General features: G+C 38.0%; 1 protein-coding gene and 1 pseudogene across 2 annotated transcripts in view; one reads left to right on the top strand and one right to left on the bottom strand.

The window, feature by feature from the left end:
- FBXL2 (F-box and leucine rich repeat protein 2) overlaps positions 1–16,808 on the bottom strand; it is a gene marked incomplete at both ends in the record, with an annotated part of 61,168 nt that overhangs the window by 37,365 nt on the left and 6,995 nt on the right. The gene's annotated exons all lie outside the window — the stretch shown is intronic.
- Positions 12,225–12,606, top strand: LOC309828333 (large ribosomal subunit protein eL31-like; annotated as a pseudogene). Its single transcript has one exon. The product of its transcript is annotated as a large ribosomal subunit protein eL31-like (transcript).

Raw genomic sequence — 16,808 nt, 5'->3', positions numbered from 1 at the left:
AGGCATGGAAAATGCCTAAACATCAGGGAAACCTGATGTTTACTTAGGAGAGAGTGATGCTCAAGGAGAGGCCCAATGCACATTAGTCACCTGCATGTGCTATTCTGCCTTTTCTTTGAAATTCAAGTCATGAAACCCACTGTTCAAGGTACCTACTCTCTCTTCTTACTAGGTGAGGGACCTCAGGTAAGTTACTCAAACTTTTTGTGCCTCAGTTTCTTCAACATGGTGTTTTTGAGAAGATTAAATTAATTAATATACAAAAAGTGCTCAGAAGAGTGCCCGGCACACAGTAAATACTCTTAGTCCTGATCCTTGGCACCTTTTCTATTCTCTCAACAGATCCATAAATCACCACTTTCGTCCCGAAGAAATGAATTTGAGACCATGAGTTTATCCATGGGATGCTTCCCAGTATAAGCATCCAGAGGGTCCTGTTAGTGTCTATGGGAGGCCCCACACTTGGTTCAGAATCAACCTGGACTCAAAGTGGTAGCCCAAAGGGGTAACTAAATAGTATTAGACTATATTTTTCACATGTAGTTCTCTACGTAACTGGTAAACCATAAACTGGTCTGTCGTTGGTAGAAGTACTCAAGTACTTCTGCAATGTGTTTATATAGCTGTAGTCAGCAGTCAGCTAAAATTGTGAAATCAAATAATGCACAAGGTAATGACATTTACTTAAAATAGAATTTTTTTTTTTTGACCGCACTGCACTGCACGGCTTGCAGGATCTTAGCTCCCTGACCAGGGATCAAACCCGCATGGAGTCTTAACCACTGGACCACCAGGAAAGTCCTGAAATAGTATTTTTTAATATCTGAATTTAAAAGTTTTTTATGTGCATTCCAGAAAGTTGTAGTTTGGAAAAATCATCAAAGAAAACTGAGGAGACAATTAAAAAACCACAGAAAAAAATTTTTTTACAAATTTTTTTTAAAACAATGACTCTTTGGCCAGAAGAAATGACCACAATTTTTGGAGTTTAATGTTCTCCTCAACATCACTAAGTAACACAATGAACCACGAACTACAGATTATCAGTTTGAAGGGGAATTACATGTCAGCATGTTTGGGTAGGGCACTGTTGCAATCGTGAAATCTGGAAAGAGCATTAAAGAATTCCTGATTCAGGGACCAGAGTCCAAGCCAGGAGCTACAGCTTATCTTTCCAGGGAGCATGAGAAGCCCTGAGGCCCCTGACAGCTTCCAAGCTCAGAGCACAGCAACCTGAGCAGTGGGAAATACTGTGCTCAGCCCCACCTCCTGTAGGGGATTCTGCTCCACTGGTTTGAGATGGGACCAGAGCCTGGCAAGCAGCAAGTAACCTAGAGAAGGAGGTGATGGGCCTCCACCACTGGCCATCAGTTCTTGTAGGTAACACCAGCTTAAGTGAGTCACAGGAAATTGTTTGGGCCCATCTCACTGTTAAACACATTCATTTCCTTATCCATTAAAAAAGATACAAAGAATTTACTTCAATAAAAACAAGTGATAAACATGCTATGTGAGTAACTGAATTAAAATACAATTCCAGGGCTTCCCTGGTGGCGCAGTGGTTGAGAGTCTGCCTGCCGATGCAGGGGACACGGGTTCGTGCCCCAGTCCGGGAAGATCCCACATGCCGCAGAGCGGCTGGGCCCGTGAGCCATGGCCGCTGAGCCTGCGCGTCCGGAGCCTGTGCTCCGCAATGGGAGAGGCCACAGCAGTGAGAGACCCGCGTACCGCAAAAAAAAAAAAAAAAAAAAATACAATTGTAACTGAGTTGGCTAAACTAGAAATCAATAAGGTTTTACTAACATTGGGTAGATAATGAACTTCAACATCCCCAGACCCTTAAAACAGCACTCCCAACAATTACTATGTACAATGCTCTTTATTACTTCCCTGTTTCTTTTTGGTTATAAATTGGTATTTAATATTAAAGTTGTTTTAAAATAAACTTTTCTCATTTGACCTGGTTTACCACTCTTAAATGAGGATATTTACATATTTCCAGATAAATACACCAGAATCCTGGAATTATAAAGGCTCTAAGGATTATTTCACTTCTTCATTTTATAAATAATATAACTGAGGCACTAAGAGAGTAAATGTCTTAAGTGGCTGAGCTGTAGTTATATCTCATAATTCCAGCCTCATTCCCGAGTCCCTGCTTCTGCCATTTCTCCATTCCTGATGCTGAATTAGAATTCTCAATGGAGTTTTCAGATCAATAAATATTTGTCAAGAGTCTCCTAAGATAAGCATTGAACCAGGTGTTAATGATACAGGTGTGAGGCTTTGAAAAGCTGAGTGGTAAAACTTAGATTATAAACATGATCAAGGGGGAAAAGTAAACGTCTGTTACTGATAAAAGTAAAATGCAAACAGAATTTTGGTCTTGAAGTATGCAAATATCTTCCAGGTTTTTTTCCTCTCTATTCCACCTTGGCACCTTCATATTAAATCTAAATGCAGCAAAATAAAAAGGCAGGAAAGAGTGAGCAGTTTACTTATCTTTTAAAAAAGTCTTTTGTCTAAAACAAGGTTAACTTACCTCTACATCTGTCTGAAAGTTAAAAAGGTCTATTCTTTGCCAGTTGCTTCCATCCAGGGCTAAGATATTCCAAGCCTGGGAGGTTGGGAGAGATTAGGGTGAAAAAGATATATTTATTGCGACTGTTAAGGAAAGTCTTGATTCAACCTTTATTATTTCCAAATGTTTATTCATGATAGACATTAAGCTGATAATCAAATGTGGAATTATGGTAACATTGTGTTATGTTACATATAAAAGATGACATTTTAATTTTTAACTTGAACTTATCCTCATTCTAATAAAACTTGTATTTCTTGATTACAAATTTGGTTAATACTCTACCTTGGAAATCTGTGCACATCGGCACAAAGTTACTATATCCAAGAAGGAAAATATTCTAGGAAGAAAGGGGAAAAAAAGCACAAAAATAAGATGGTGTTAACATTTTAGAATATTTATAACTTGAAAGATAAAATCTAATGAGCCATTTGGATATTCATAACTTTTTCAAGATTCCTCAATTCGTAATACACAAGTGCACTATAATTGTTCATCACTACTATGACATATTAAATGTTTGCACATTCCAAAGCTGTTTTAGACACACTACACAAGTCCCCTTAACCCAGAATTCATTAAACTTTTATTTCCCTTGTTCTAAGTCATGGACATGGAACAGTAGATCATAACCTGTTCTATTCAAAGACCAATCTCTCGGGACTTCCCTGCTGGCACAGTGCTTAAGACTCTGAGCTCCCAATGCAGGGGGCCTGGGTTCAATCCCTGGTCAGGGAACTAGATCCCACATGCATGCCACAACTAAGAGTTCACATGCTACAACTAAGGAGCTGGTGAGCCGCAACTAAGGAGCCCAACTGCCACAACTAAGGAGCCTGCTGGCCGCAACTAAGACCCCGTGCAACCAAATAAATAAATGAATAGATGAACATAACATCAATCAGTGAGCTGTAGGAGACAACTTTAAAAAAAAGACAAAAAAAGACCAATCTCTCATCTCCCAGGCATTGAGCCTAGTGAGGGCTAAATCATTCTAATTCCTATGCAAACCCCACTTTTGGTGGTAGACGCATGAAACAGGCTCAGGTGCCTGAGCCTCAAATAACACGGCCAAGAAAAGCTCAACAATAAAACCCACTCACTTTTTATCTATCTGCTCACAGGGTAGAAAGATGGAGCTCATTTCCTGAGCAAAAGCCAAGAAGTTACAGAAGATGGGAAAGATGGGGAAAAAGAAAAGCAGAGAGAAGCAAACAAAAGCTTAGTTGACACCAGCAGTCCCCCAGTGGAAGCAGTAGCTGTCAGCATGGCAGGGTCAGAGGGAGGTTCTGACATTCTGGCAGTGGAGATGAGCTGCTGATGATAGCACAGTGGCAAATAGCTGTGTGTGCCTCAGCGCTCCGCAGTCACAGCTGAAAACAAAGAGCAGCTTTCCTGAGAGACAAAGAGTAGATGGGGACGAGGTCAGGGACAAACAATAGGGTCTCAATCCCCAGAGTACCGGAAGGTAAATATGAGGGTCTGTGCCTGTGTGTGTGGAAGGTGAAATGGCAAACAGCCACCTAAAAAGTTCTCCAAAATTCTCCAAAGGTAACAATCAGCAGTGCATGGAAAATCCATGGGCTTGGAGAAGATAGTAGATCCATAAAACACCAGAGCACTGCACCCTACAATAAAGCACCCACAGGCAGCACCACGGGGCCAGTGACAGCGTAGATACTGTTCTACAATATAGGCTCCAATCATTTTCTAGAGAAAAGCAAAGGACAGAAGCATAACGGCTGCACTGATCTTAAAAGACTCAATGGAACTTTGTACATAGGAAAATGCCGATGGCTGGAAATGTGTACTTACATATATTAAACATATTTCAGGGTGTCTGCACATCTACATTGCTTCTGTGGTAATACATCTTGCCCCACCACCACAAATGTCTGTGTTCTGTGCCATACAACCATTCCACAATGAGCCACAACTGATCGTCAGCTCACGAAAAGACAAGGACCAGATAGAGAAATGAGTATGGTACAGCAGAATCATATCACACACTGGCATTGGGTTCTAAAGTACAAGCTGAAGGTAGAAAGGAGTTAACTAAGTTTCCCTTGAAAATCCCTCAAGAATGTACCATCTTGGAGACCAACATACTCTATCAACTCTCAGTAATAATAACAATACTGATAATCATAGTTAACACTGATTATGCACTTACATGTGCTAGCTGTCACTCTTTAATTGTCACAACAATGCCATGAGGTGCTATTACGATCTCCATTTTACAGATAGGAACACTGGGACCTGCCAAGGCCACACAGATAGGAAGAGCGGAGCCAGAATTTGAACCCAGGTAGTCTGGCTTGAGAGCCCAAGCCCATGACCCTACACAAAGTGCCCTAGAAAGTTTAACACAGCTGTTGTTCCCTCAGGATTAGACTAGAATCTATTTCTTCAACTGCACAGCAGATGAAGCAGTCTGTGTTGAGTGAGCATGCTGTATGGAAAATATGTTTCTTTCCTTCTTCCTCTCTTTCTTTCTCTTTCTTTCTTTCTTTCTTTCTTTATGGCCAAGCTGTGTGGCTTGTGGGATCTTAGTTCCCTGATCAGGGATCGAACCCAAGCCCTCAGCAGTGAAAGCATGGAGTCTTAACCACTGGACCTCCAGGGAATTCCCAAAACATGTCTCTTTAAACACTAAAATCACACTAACTCAAACAAGATGCTCACACATTCGGACACAAGTGAGAATCAATAGCTGGAACACAAGTTTGCATTTCTCATCTCATGCTTACTACCCAACATTATGATTACTGAATGAAAAAGTAGATTGCCTTCATTATTTACATTATCCCCCCAACACACATACACAGATACTTGAATGTGCACAAGTTAAACAGGCATGATAAGGGACTTCCCTGGTGGTCCAGTGGTTAAGACTCTGCGCTCCCAATGCAGGGGGCCCAGGTCTGATCCCTGGTCAGGGAACTAGATCCCACATGCATGCCGCAACTAAGAGTTCACATACCACAACTAAGGAGCCCACCTGCCACAACTAAGACACAGCACAACCAAATAAATAAATAAATAAATACATTTTAAAATAGGCGTGATAAGACTCCAAACTGCCAAATTAAGCCAAATTCCCAAATCATGTTCCAATGAATAAAATAAACACCCTGAATGACAGAGCCTGGAACATTGGTAATAGAAACAGAGATAGCTAAAGGAATAAGAGTAGTCAGAAATCAGGTTCTGGCCCTTCCAAAACTTTTTATTTTTTTCCTGGAAATTGCTTCCTACCTCAAATGTGTTAACTTCACCCTTCATTAGAAAAGCACTAAAATCGCAACTTGGTTATAAATAAATACACACAGGAGTATATAGGAATGGATTTTTTTTTTTTTTTTTTTTTTGGTGTTACGCGGGCCTCTCACTGCTGTGGCCTCTCCCATTGCGGAGCACAGGCTCCGGACGCGCAGGCTCAGTGGCCATGGCTCACGGGCCCAGCCACTCCGCGGCATGTGGGATCTTCCTGGACCAGGGCACGAACCCATGTCCCCTGCATCGGCAGGCGGACTCTCAACCACTCCGCCACCAGGGAAGCCCGTACTGCTGGACTTTGTATTCTGCTTCACTGGTCTGTCTGCCTCTGTGCCAATGAGACCCTGTTTTTATCATGAAGCTTCAAGCTCTTGATGTCTGGTAACGTTAAGCTCAACTTTGTTTTTCTTTTGTTAAAAATATTTATTTATTTATTTACTTACTTACTTATTTAGGCTGCCCTGGGTCTTAGTTGCCACTCGTGGGATCTTGACTGCAGCGTGTTTAGTTGCGGCATGCAGACTTCTTAGTTGTGGCATGTGGACTTCTTAGTTGCAGCATGCGTATGGGATCTAGTTCCTTGGCCAGGGATCAAACCTGGGCCTCCTGCGTTGGACCACCAGGGAAGTCCCCAACTTTGTTTTTATTCATCAAAATTACCTTGGTTATTCTTGGCTACTCTTTTTTTTTTTTAATTTCCACTTATGTTTTAGGATCAGCATATCAATTTACACAAGAAAACTTTATAAAATTTTATTGGAATTATGTTGAATTTATAGAAACTTTGGGGAGAATTGGGATCTTGACAATATTAAGTCTTCCAACCCAGAAACATGATATACTCCATTATTTATTTAGGACTTCTTTAATTTCTCACAGTAATTTTTGTAGTTTTCCACATAGATGTTTTGTTCATTTTTAGATTTTTCCCCGCTGGTTATTTGATGATGTTACTATTAAAATGGAATTTTTAAAATGTCATTTACTAATTGTTGCTAGTATATATACTTAACTTTCATATACTATGGCTTGCATACAGCAACATTTCCAAATTCATTTATATATTCCAGTGATTTTCTACAAACAAAATCAATACATTTGAGAATAATGACAATTTTCTTCCTTCCTTTCCAATAATTATACTTTTTATTCTTTTTCTTGCCTTACTGAAGTGGCTGTGATCTTCTCTAGTACCAATAATTGTAATGAAAGACATCTTTTTCTCTTTCCCATCTCAGAAAAAGCTGTCACTCTAATCATTGATTACAATGTTTACTATAGGGCTTTCCTCCTGCCTTTTAAATTTTCTAAAGTTACTTTGTTACACACTATAAAATACCTCAGCTTTGCACATGCATGGTTTTAACAACATCTCTTTAACATTTGCTTATTTCCCCTTTTAAAAACATATTAAATATAAGAGCAGATAGTACATAGAGTTCCCATATATTACTGCCATTTTGAGAAACACATAACACACACACACAGTTTCCCCTATTATTAACATCCTGCATTAGTGTGGCACATTTGTTACAATTAATAAATTAAGACTGACACACTGTTATTAACTAAAATCCACAGTTTATGATAAGGTTCACTCTTTGTATTGTACTATTCTATGGATCTGACAATATATCCACCATTATAGTATCATATAGAATAGTTTACCACCCTAAAAATCACCTGTGCTTCACCTGTTAATCCCTTTTATCCTCCTCATGAACCTCTGGCAACGACTGTTTTTTTGTTTTGTTTTTTTTATAAATTTATTTATTTATTTTTGGCTGTGTTGGGTCTTTGTTGCTGCACACGGGCTTTCTCTAGTTGCGGTGAGCAGGGGCTACTCTGTTGCAGTATGCAGACTTCTCACTGCGGTGGCTTCTCTTGTTGTAGAGCACGGGCTCTAGGCACGCGGGCTTCAGTAGTTGTGGCTTGTGGGCTCTAGAGCACAGGCTCAGTAGTTGGGGCTCACGGGCTTAGTTGCTCTGCGGCATGTGGGATCCTCCTGAACCAGGGATCAAACCCGTGTCCCCTGCATTGGCAGGCGATTCTTAACCACTGCGCCAACCACGGAAGTCCCGACTGATCTTTTTAATGTCTCCATAGTTTTTCCTTTTCCAGAATGTCATATAATTGGAATCATAAGTATGTAGCTGTTCATATTAGCTTCCTTCACTATGCACATGTCTTTAAGGTTCCTCCATGTCTTTTAGTGGCATGATAGCTCATTACTTTCTATTGCTGAATGATATTCCACTATATGGATGTATCACTGTTTATCCATTCATTTATATAAGGACACCTTGGTTGCTTCCAGTTTTGAGTGATTATGAATAATCTTGCTATAAACATTTGTATGCAGGTGAATATGTTTTCTACTCAGTTGGATAAATACCTAGGAGTGTTGAGTGCTAGATCATGTAAGTTTAGAAGCTGCAAAATTGTCTTCCAAAGTGTCTACACCGTTTTGAATCACCAGCAATGAGAGTTCCTGTGCTCTGAATCTTGCCAACATTTGATATTGTTCAATTTTTAAATTTTAGCCATTCTAATACACATAGAGTGATATCTCATTGTTATTTTAGTTTTCAATTCCCTAATGACATGATAGCAAGCATCTTTTCATATGCTCATTGCCATCTGTATATGTTCTTTGGTGAGGTGTCTATTCAGATCTTTTGCCCATTTTTTAAATTGGTCTGTTTTCTTGTTGGATTTTAAGTGTTCTTTGTATATTGTGGACATCCGTCCTTTATCATACATGTCTTTGCAAATATTTTCTCCCAATCTGTGGCTTGGCTTTTCATTCTCTTCTCAGAGAAGAAGTTTTTAATTTTAATAAAGTCCAACTTACCAATTTTGTCTTTCATGGATCATGCTTTTGAGGTTGTATCTAAAAACTCACTGTTAAACCCAAGGTCACCTACATTTTCTCCTATGCTTTCTTATGAAAGTTTGATAGTTTGGGGTTTTACATTTAGGCCTACGATCTATTTTGAGTCAATTTTTGCGAAAGGTGTAACGTCTATGTTTACATTCTGTTTTTGCATATAAATGTCCAATTGTTCCAATGCCATGTGTTGAAAATATATATTTTCTCCATTAAATTGCTTTTTCTCCTTTGTCAAAGATCAGCTGACTTTGTGTGGCTCTATTTCTGAGCTCTCTATTCTATTCTCTATGTTCCATTGAGTTGTCTATTCTTTTGCCAACACCACACTGTCTTGCTTTTCTTTTTTTTTTACGATTTATTTATTTGGCTGCACTGGGTATTCATTGCTGCATGCAGGCTTTCTCTAGTTGCAGCGAGCAGGGGCTCATTGCGGTGGTTTCTCTTATTGCAGAGCACAGGCTCTAGGCGCGTGGGCTTCAGTAGTTGTGATACGTAGGCTCAATAGTTGTGGCTTGTGGGCTCCAGAACACAGGCTCAGTAGTTGCAGTGCAAGGGCTTAATTGCTCCACAGCATGTGGGATCTTCCCGGACCAGGGATCGAACCCATATACCCTGCAGTGGCAGGCGGATTCTTAACCACTGCCACCAAGGAAGTCCCTGTCTTGATCTCTAAAACTCTAAACTAAGTCTTCATAGGTCAGTAGTGTCAGTCCTCCAACTCTGTTCTTCTTCAGTAATGCATTGGCCTTTCAGAGTCTTTTGTCTTTCTACACAAACTTTAAAATAGATTTGTCAATATCCACAAAATAACTCGGTGGTATTTTTTATCAGCATTGTGTTGACTCCATAGATCAACTTGGGAAGAATTAACATTTTAACAATATTGAGTCTTCTTATCCATGAATGTGTAACATCTCTTTATTTATTTAGACCTTCTTTGATTTCTTTCACTGGAGCTGGAGTTTTCATCATATAAATCTTTTGCTAGATTTATACCTAAGTATTCATTTTTTGAGGCTAATGTAAGTGGTATTGTTTTTTATTTTAACTTCCAGTTGTTCACTGCTGGTGAACAATACCAGAAATGGCAATAGGAAAGCAATTACCTTCTGCATATTAACCTTGTATCGTGCAACATTATATAACTGCTTATTAATTACAGGAATATTTTGTCAATTCTTTTGGATTTTCTACATACACAATCATGTAATCTACAAACAAAACCAATGTATACCTTCCCAATGTATACTTTTTCTTTTCTTTTCTTACCTAATTGTATTAGGTAGGACTTCAGCAGTACTGTGATGAACAGGAGTAGTAAGAGGGGACATCATTTTCTGGTTCCTGAGCTTGGGGATAAAGCAACCAGTTTCTCACTGTTAAGTACACTGTTAGCCATAGGGGTTTTTTTGTAGATATTCTTGATCAAGTTGAGGAAGTTCCCCTCTATTTTGGGTTTGATGAGACTTTTAATCATGAATGAGTGTTAAAATTTGCCAAATACTTTTTCTGCATCTACTAATATGACCATATGATTTTGTTCTTTATCAGATCATTGATGTGATTGATTATGTTGATTTTTGAATGTTGAGGCATCCTTGCATGCATGAAATAAATCCCACTTGGTTATAGTATATAATTCTTTTTATACATTGTTCAATCTGATTTGCTAACTTTTTTTTGAAGACTTCTGCATCTGTGTTCACGAGAGATATTGTTCTGTACTTTTCCTTTCTATAATGTCTTTTTCTGGTTTTGGTATTAGGGTAATGTTAGCTTCACAGAATAAGTTAGGAATTATTCTGCTTCTATTTTCTGGATGACAACGTAGAGAATTAGTATCATTTCTTTCTTATGTTTGGTAGCATTCACCAATTAAATCATCTGGGTCTGATGTAGTAATTACATATATGTAATTGTGTCTGAAATGTTGGAGAGTATGTTGTAGACACGATGTTCATTTACCCTTAAAATACTCACATACTTCCTAAAAACAAGGACGTTCTTTTCAGAAACACAGTACAATTAACAAAACAAGGAAAACTAACACCGACACAATACTATAATCTATAGATCTTATTCAAAATCTGTCAATTGTCCCATTAATGGTCCTTAAAACAAAAGAAAAACTTTTTTTTCCGGCCCAGGATCACATATTGCATTTATTTGCCACGTCTCTTTAGTCTCTTCTAATCTAAAACATTTTTTCAGTCTTTATCTTTCATGACTTTGCTACTTTTGAAGCATATAGCCAGTTACTCTGTAGAATGTTCTGCCATGTGTCTAATATTTCCTCACGATTAGACTCAAGTTATAATTTTTGTCAGGAATGCCACAGAAATGACATTGTGCTCTTCTTGTGCATTACATCAGGGGCATATGGTGTACATTTGTCCTATTAGTGATGATGCCAACTTTGATCACTTGGTTAAGATGATTTCTGCCGGTGTGCCCCATTATAAAATTACATTTTTTCCCTCTGCAATTAATATATATCTTGTGGGAGATTAGTTGAAACTATGAAAACGTTTTGTTTCTCACGTCATACCTTCACATATCTCATTATTTCGAAACTGGTAAATAAAGGAAAAGAACGTCAAGCATTTATCCTGCCTTTCTTCTACATAAACTGTATCACTGTGTAATCAAACAGAAGTGAAGTAATTCTTTATAAAAGCATTCCATATCATATGATATCATTTATACATGGAATCTAAAGAAAAGGGGTACAAATGAACTTATTTACAAAACAGAAGTACAGTCATGGATGTAGAAAACAAACATGGTTACCAGGGGATAAGAGGCGTAGGGATAATTTGGGAGATTGGGATTGACAATATACACACTACTATATATAAAATAGATAACTAATAAGAACCTGCTGTATACCACAGGGAACTCAATACTCTGTAATGGCCTATATGGGAAAGAATCTAAAAAAAAAGAGTGGATATATAACTGATTCACTATGCTATACACCTGAAACTAACAACACTGTAAATCAACTATACTCCAATAAAAAAAATTTTTTAAAGCAGTCCAACTAATAAATGAAGAAAAAGAATATCATCATTTTGCAGCCCCAATAAGTTAATGATCTAGGCAATAAGCATACATAGATGCCAGCACAAAAAAAGGAAACCAAACATTGTGTAACTCCTAATAAAAGAACACACCACCACATAGTCTTACTAAAGGGATAGAACCTGAGTCTGATCAAACCTCTGGATCCAGCTGTCAATTTCCAAGAAATACAGATAAAGGAAACATGCTGAAATTGCACCATGAGGCTGCAATTAGCAAAACCCAGACTGTGGGAACTTCCACAATACATATCAAATAACCCAAGTTCTTCAACAGATAAAACATGTAGAACAGAAAGAGATGGACAGGAGACCTGTTTAATTTAGAGACTTAAAGATTTATTAAATGAGCAAGACTAGCTGTTTTTTCCAACTGGAGCCCAGCAGGATGACTCCCGCAAAGAAGGGTGGCAAGAAGAAGGAGGGCCAGTCTGCCATCAACGAGGTGGTGACCACAGAATACACTATCAACATTCATAAGCACATCCATGGAGTGAGTTTCAAGAAGCGTGCCCCTCAGGCACTCAAAGAAATCCAAAAATTCATCATGAAGGAGATGGGAACTCCAGATGTACACACTGACACCAGGCTCAACAAAGCTGTCTGGGCCAAAGGAATAAGGACTGTCCCATACCGTATCTGTGTGCAGTTGTCCAGAAAAATGTAATGAAGATGAAGATTCACCAAACAAGCTCTACATGTCGGTTACCTATGTACTTGTCACCATTTTCAAAAATCTACAGACAGTTGATATGGATGAGAACTGTTGATTGTCAAATAAAGTTATAGAACCGCCAAAAAAAAAAATGGGTGAGACTAAACTGTAATGACTAAGGATGCACATATGGATGATAGATCTATAAAGAAATGAAAATACAGTGAAAGCTATAAAAGTCAAGAAAGTGTTATTTCTGGAGAGGGAAGCAGTTATCATTTGGATGAGAAATGGAGGTGCTTCTTTGGTGACTGGCAAAGTTTTATTTACTGACCTAAGTGATGGCTAGGGTATTTGTCTAATATTTATGTTTTGTGTGGTTCTCCAACTATATATTATACTTCATAATAAAAACATTTTTAAGAAAAAAATGTTTCAAAGAAGCAATAATGGAAATTGATAAATACTTGAAACTGAACAGTAAAAAGAAACACTAAACTTCAAAACTTGTGAAATTCAACAGAAGTAGAGCTTTGAGACTATCACTCAAAGAACTTATCTATTATTAGATGAGGGAGCTGAAAAATAACTAGCTAAATGTCCAACTTAGGCAAGCTAAAGAAAACACAGTTAACCCAAAGAAAGACAAAGAATGGGATTTAAAAAGCTAGGAGTGGGGCTTCCCTGGTGGCGCAGTGGTTGGGAGTCCGCCTGCTGATGCGGGGGGGCACGGGTTCGTGCCCCGGTCCGGGAGGATCCCGCGTGCCGCGGAGCGGCTGGGCCCATGGGCCATGGCCGCCGGGCCTGCGCGTCCGGAGCCTGTGCTCTGCAGCGGGAGAGGCCACAACAGTGAGAGGCCCGCGTACCACAAAAAAACCCCAAATAAACAAAAAATAAAAAGCTAGGAGTGGAAATCGTTAAAAAAGAAAAAAAGAAAATAATAGAAAATAATAAAACCAATGTCATCAAGAAGACAAGAGGATGTAGAGAAAAGGGAACGCTTGTACACTGTTGGTGGGAATGTAAATTAGTTCACCTACTACAGAAAACAATATGAATGTTCCTGAAAAAATTTTAAATAGAATTACCATATGATTCAGCAATTCCACTTCTGGGCATATGAAATAAAAAAAGGATATTGAAGAGATATATGGCCTCCCATGTTTACTGCAGCATCATTTACAAGAGCCAAGATATGGAAACAACGTAAGTGCCTGTCAACCAATTAACAGATAAAGATGTAGTAATACTTACAATAAAATATTACTCAGCCACGAGAAAGAAGAAAATTCTGCCCTCTGTGACAACATGGATGGATTCTGAGGACATTATGCCAAGTAAGATAAGTCAGAGAAAGACAAATACTGTACGATATCACTTATATGTGGACCTAAAAGTCAAACTCATAAAAATAGAGTAAAATGGTGGTTACCAGGGTCTGGGGGGAGGGGGAATAGTACAGATGTTGTTTAAGGATACGAACTTGCAACTACTAGATACGTAAGTCCTAGAGATCTAATAAACAGTATAGTGATTACAGACAACAATACTGTAGTATTAAGACCAAACATGCTAGGAGACTAGATCTTAATTATTCCCATCACAAAAAATAAATGATAATTATGTGGTGTTCATAGGTAGCTAACACTACAATGGCAATCATATTACAATATATAAATGTACCAAATCAACATGTTGTACACCTTAGATTCATACAATGTTATATGTCAAATACAAATACATATTTTTTAAAAACTGTTACCACCTTTGGAAACACTGGCTTTATCAAGAGCTGTAAAAATGTTCTCCTCCTTTGATCCAGTAATTCCTCTTCAGGAAGTTATCATAAAGAAATAATTCAACAAAACAAAAAATTTTAATTTCAGCATTTTCTAAAATTTTATTTCAGCATTATCTAAAATTTTTAAAAAGCAACCGAAAGGTTAAGTAAATCATGACATAAACTCCATGGACTATTAAGCAGCCATTGAAGTGGTAATTATGAAAAGTATGTGGTAATAGGGAAGAGTAATCATTAAATGTTAGGTAGGAAAAAGCTCAGAGGAAAATGCTACGTTCCAAGCACTTCCAACTAAGCACAAATAAATATATATATGGGCCAAGAGTAGAAGGAAACTAAACTGTGCAAGATTTCCCAAATACAGCATGATTTTTTGCAAGCTGTTTCCTCTGCCTTGAATGTTCTCACACACACAGGCATACATATGCATACACACACATAAGTACACATTCAGATACATTCCCATATACAAATAAACATGCCCAATACACATACTACCATACACAAATATATACTAATGTACACAATGTTCTGGGCATAAAAACAGATACATAGATCCATGAAACATAATAAAGAGCCCAGGAACAAACCCACACATATATGGTCAATTAATTTATGACAAAGGAGCCAAGACATACAATGGGGAAAGAACAGTCTCTTTAATAAATGGTGCTGGGAAAACTGGACAGCCATATGTGAAAGAATGAAACTGGACTCCTGTCTCACAACCACAAAAATTAACTTAAAATGGATGAAAAGACTTGAATGTAAGACCTGAAACCATAAAAGTCCTAGAAGAAAACATAGAGGGTAAGCTTCTTGACCTAAGTTTTGAAGATGATATTTTGGATTTGACACTAAAAGCAAAGGCAACAAAAGCAAAAATAAACAAGTGGGACTACATCAAACTAAAAAGCTTCTGCACAGCAAAGGAAACCATCAACAAAATGAAAAGGCAACCTACTGACTGGGAGAAAATATTTGCAAACCATATATCTGATGAGTTAATACCCAAAATCTATAAAGAACTCATACCACCCAATAGCAAAAAAAAATTCAAATAAAAAATGGGCAGAGGATCTAAATAGACATTTTTCCAAAGAAGGCACACAAATGGCCAAGAGGTACATGAAATATGCTCAACAACACTAATCATCAGGGAAATGAAAATCAAAACCACAGTGAGATATCACCTCTCACCTACTGGAATTGCTACTATCAAAAAGACAAGAAATAAGTATTGGCGAGGATGTGGAGAAAAAGGAACGCTTGGGTACTATCAGTGGGAATATAAATTGGTGCAGCCACTATGGAGAACAGTACGGCAGTTCCTCAAAAATTTAAAAACAGAACTACCATATGATCCAGCAATTCCACTTGTGGGTATTTATCTGAAGAAAATGAAAACATAACCCAAAAGATACACACTATCATGTTCACTGTAGCATTATTTACAACAGCCAAGATATGGAAGCAACCTAAGTGTCTATCAATGGATGAATGAATTAAAAAATGTGAGATACAGACACATATATGAAAATTATTCAGCCATAAAAAAGAATGAACTCTTGCCATTTGTGACAACACAGATGGACCTCAAGGGTATTATGCTAAGTGAAATAAGTCACAGAGAGAGAGACAAATACCATATGATCTCACTTATATGTGGAATCTAGATAAAAAAACAAAACAAAACTGAGCTAATAGATACAGAGAACAGATCTGTGCCAGAGGTGGTGGGAGGGTGGGCAAAATGGGTGAAGGGGGTCAGAAGGTACAAACCTCCAGTTATAACATGAATAAGTCATGGGGATGTAACATGCAGCATGGTGATTATAGGTAATAACACTGTACTGCATACTTCAAAGCTAAGGGAGTAAATCTTAAAAGTTCTCCTCACAAGAAAAAAACCTCTGTAACTATGTACAGTGACAGATGTTAACTAGACTTATTGTGGTGATCACTGTGCAGTATGTACAAATATCAAATCATTATATCATACACCTACGTCAATTATATATATATATACATATAATCTCAATTTTTTTAAAAAAAGATTAGATTTACTGTGTTATGCAACATAAAATCCAGGACAAACACAAGAAATTATAACATGTTTAGAGAACCTATATACACACTCAAGAGGGAGAGAACATGGCCCTAAACATAGGGAAAGTCTTAGGTTGAACTAGGTGAAAGAAGGGGTGAGCAAAAGATTAGCACTTTCTCTATAAATAACAAATGCTGGAGAGGGTGTGGAGAAAAGGGAACCCTCCTACACTGTTGGTGGGAATGCAAGTTGGTGCAGCTACTATGGAGAACAGTATGGAGGTTCCTCAGAAAACTAAATACAGAATTACCATATGATCCAGCAATCCCACTCCTGGGCATATATTCAGACAAAACTACAATTCAAAAAGATACATGCACCCCTATGTTCATAGCAGCACTATTCACAATTGCCAAGACATGGAAACAACCTAAATGCTCATCAACAAATGAATGGATAAAGAAGA

The sequence above is a fragment of the Grampus griseus genome (assembly GCF_964374135.1).
Source record: "Grampus griseus genome assembly, chromosome: 10".
Taxonomy (NCBI): domain Eukaryota; kingdom Metazoa; phylum Chordata; class Mammalia; order Artiodactyla; family Delphinidae; genus Grampus; species Grampus griseus.
The sequence above is the reverse complement of the archived record's forward strand: the minus strand, read 5'-3'. Positions and strand labels throughout refer to the sequence as shown.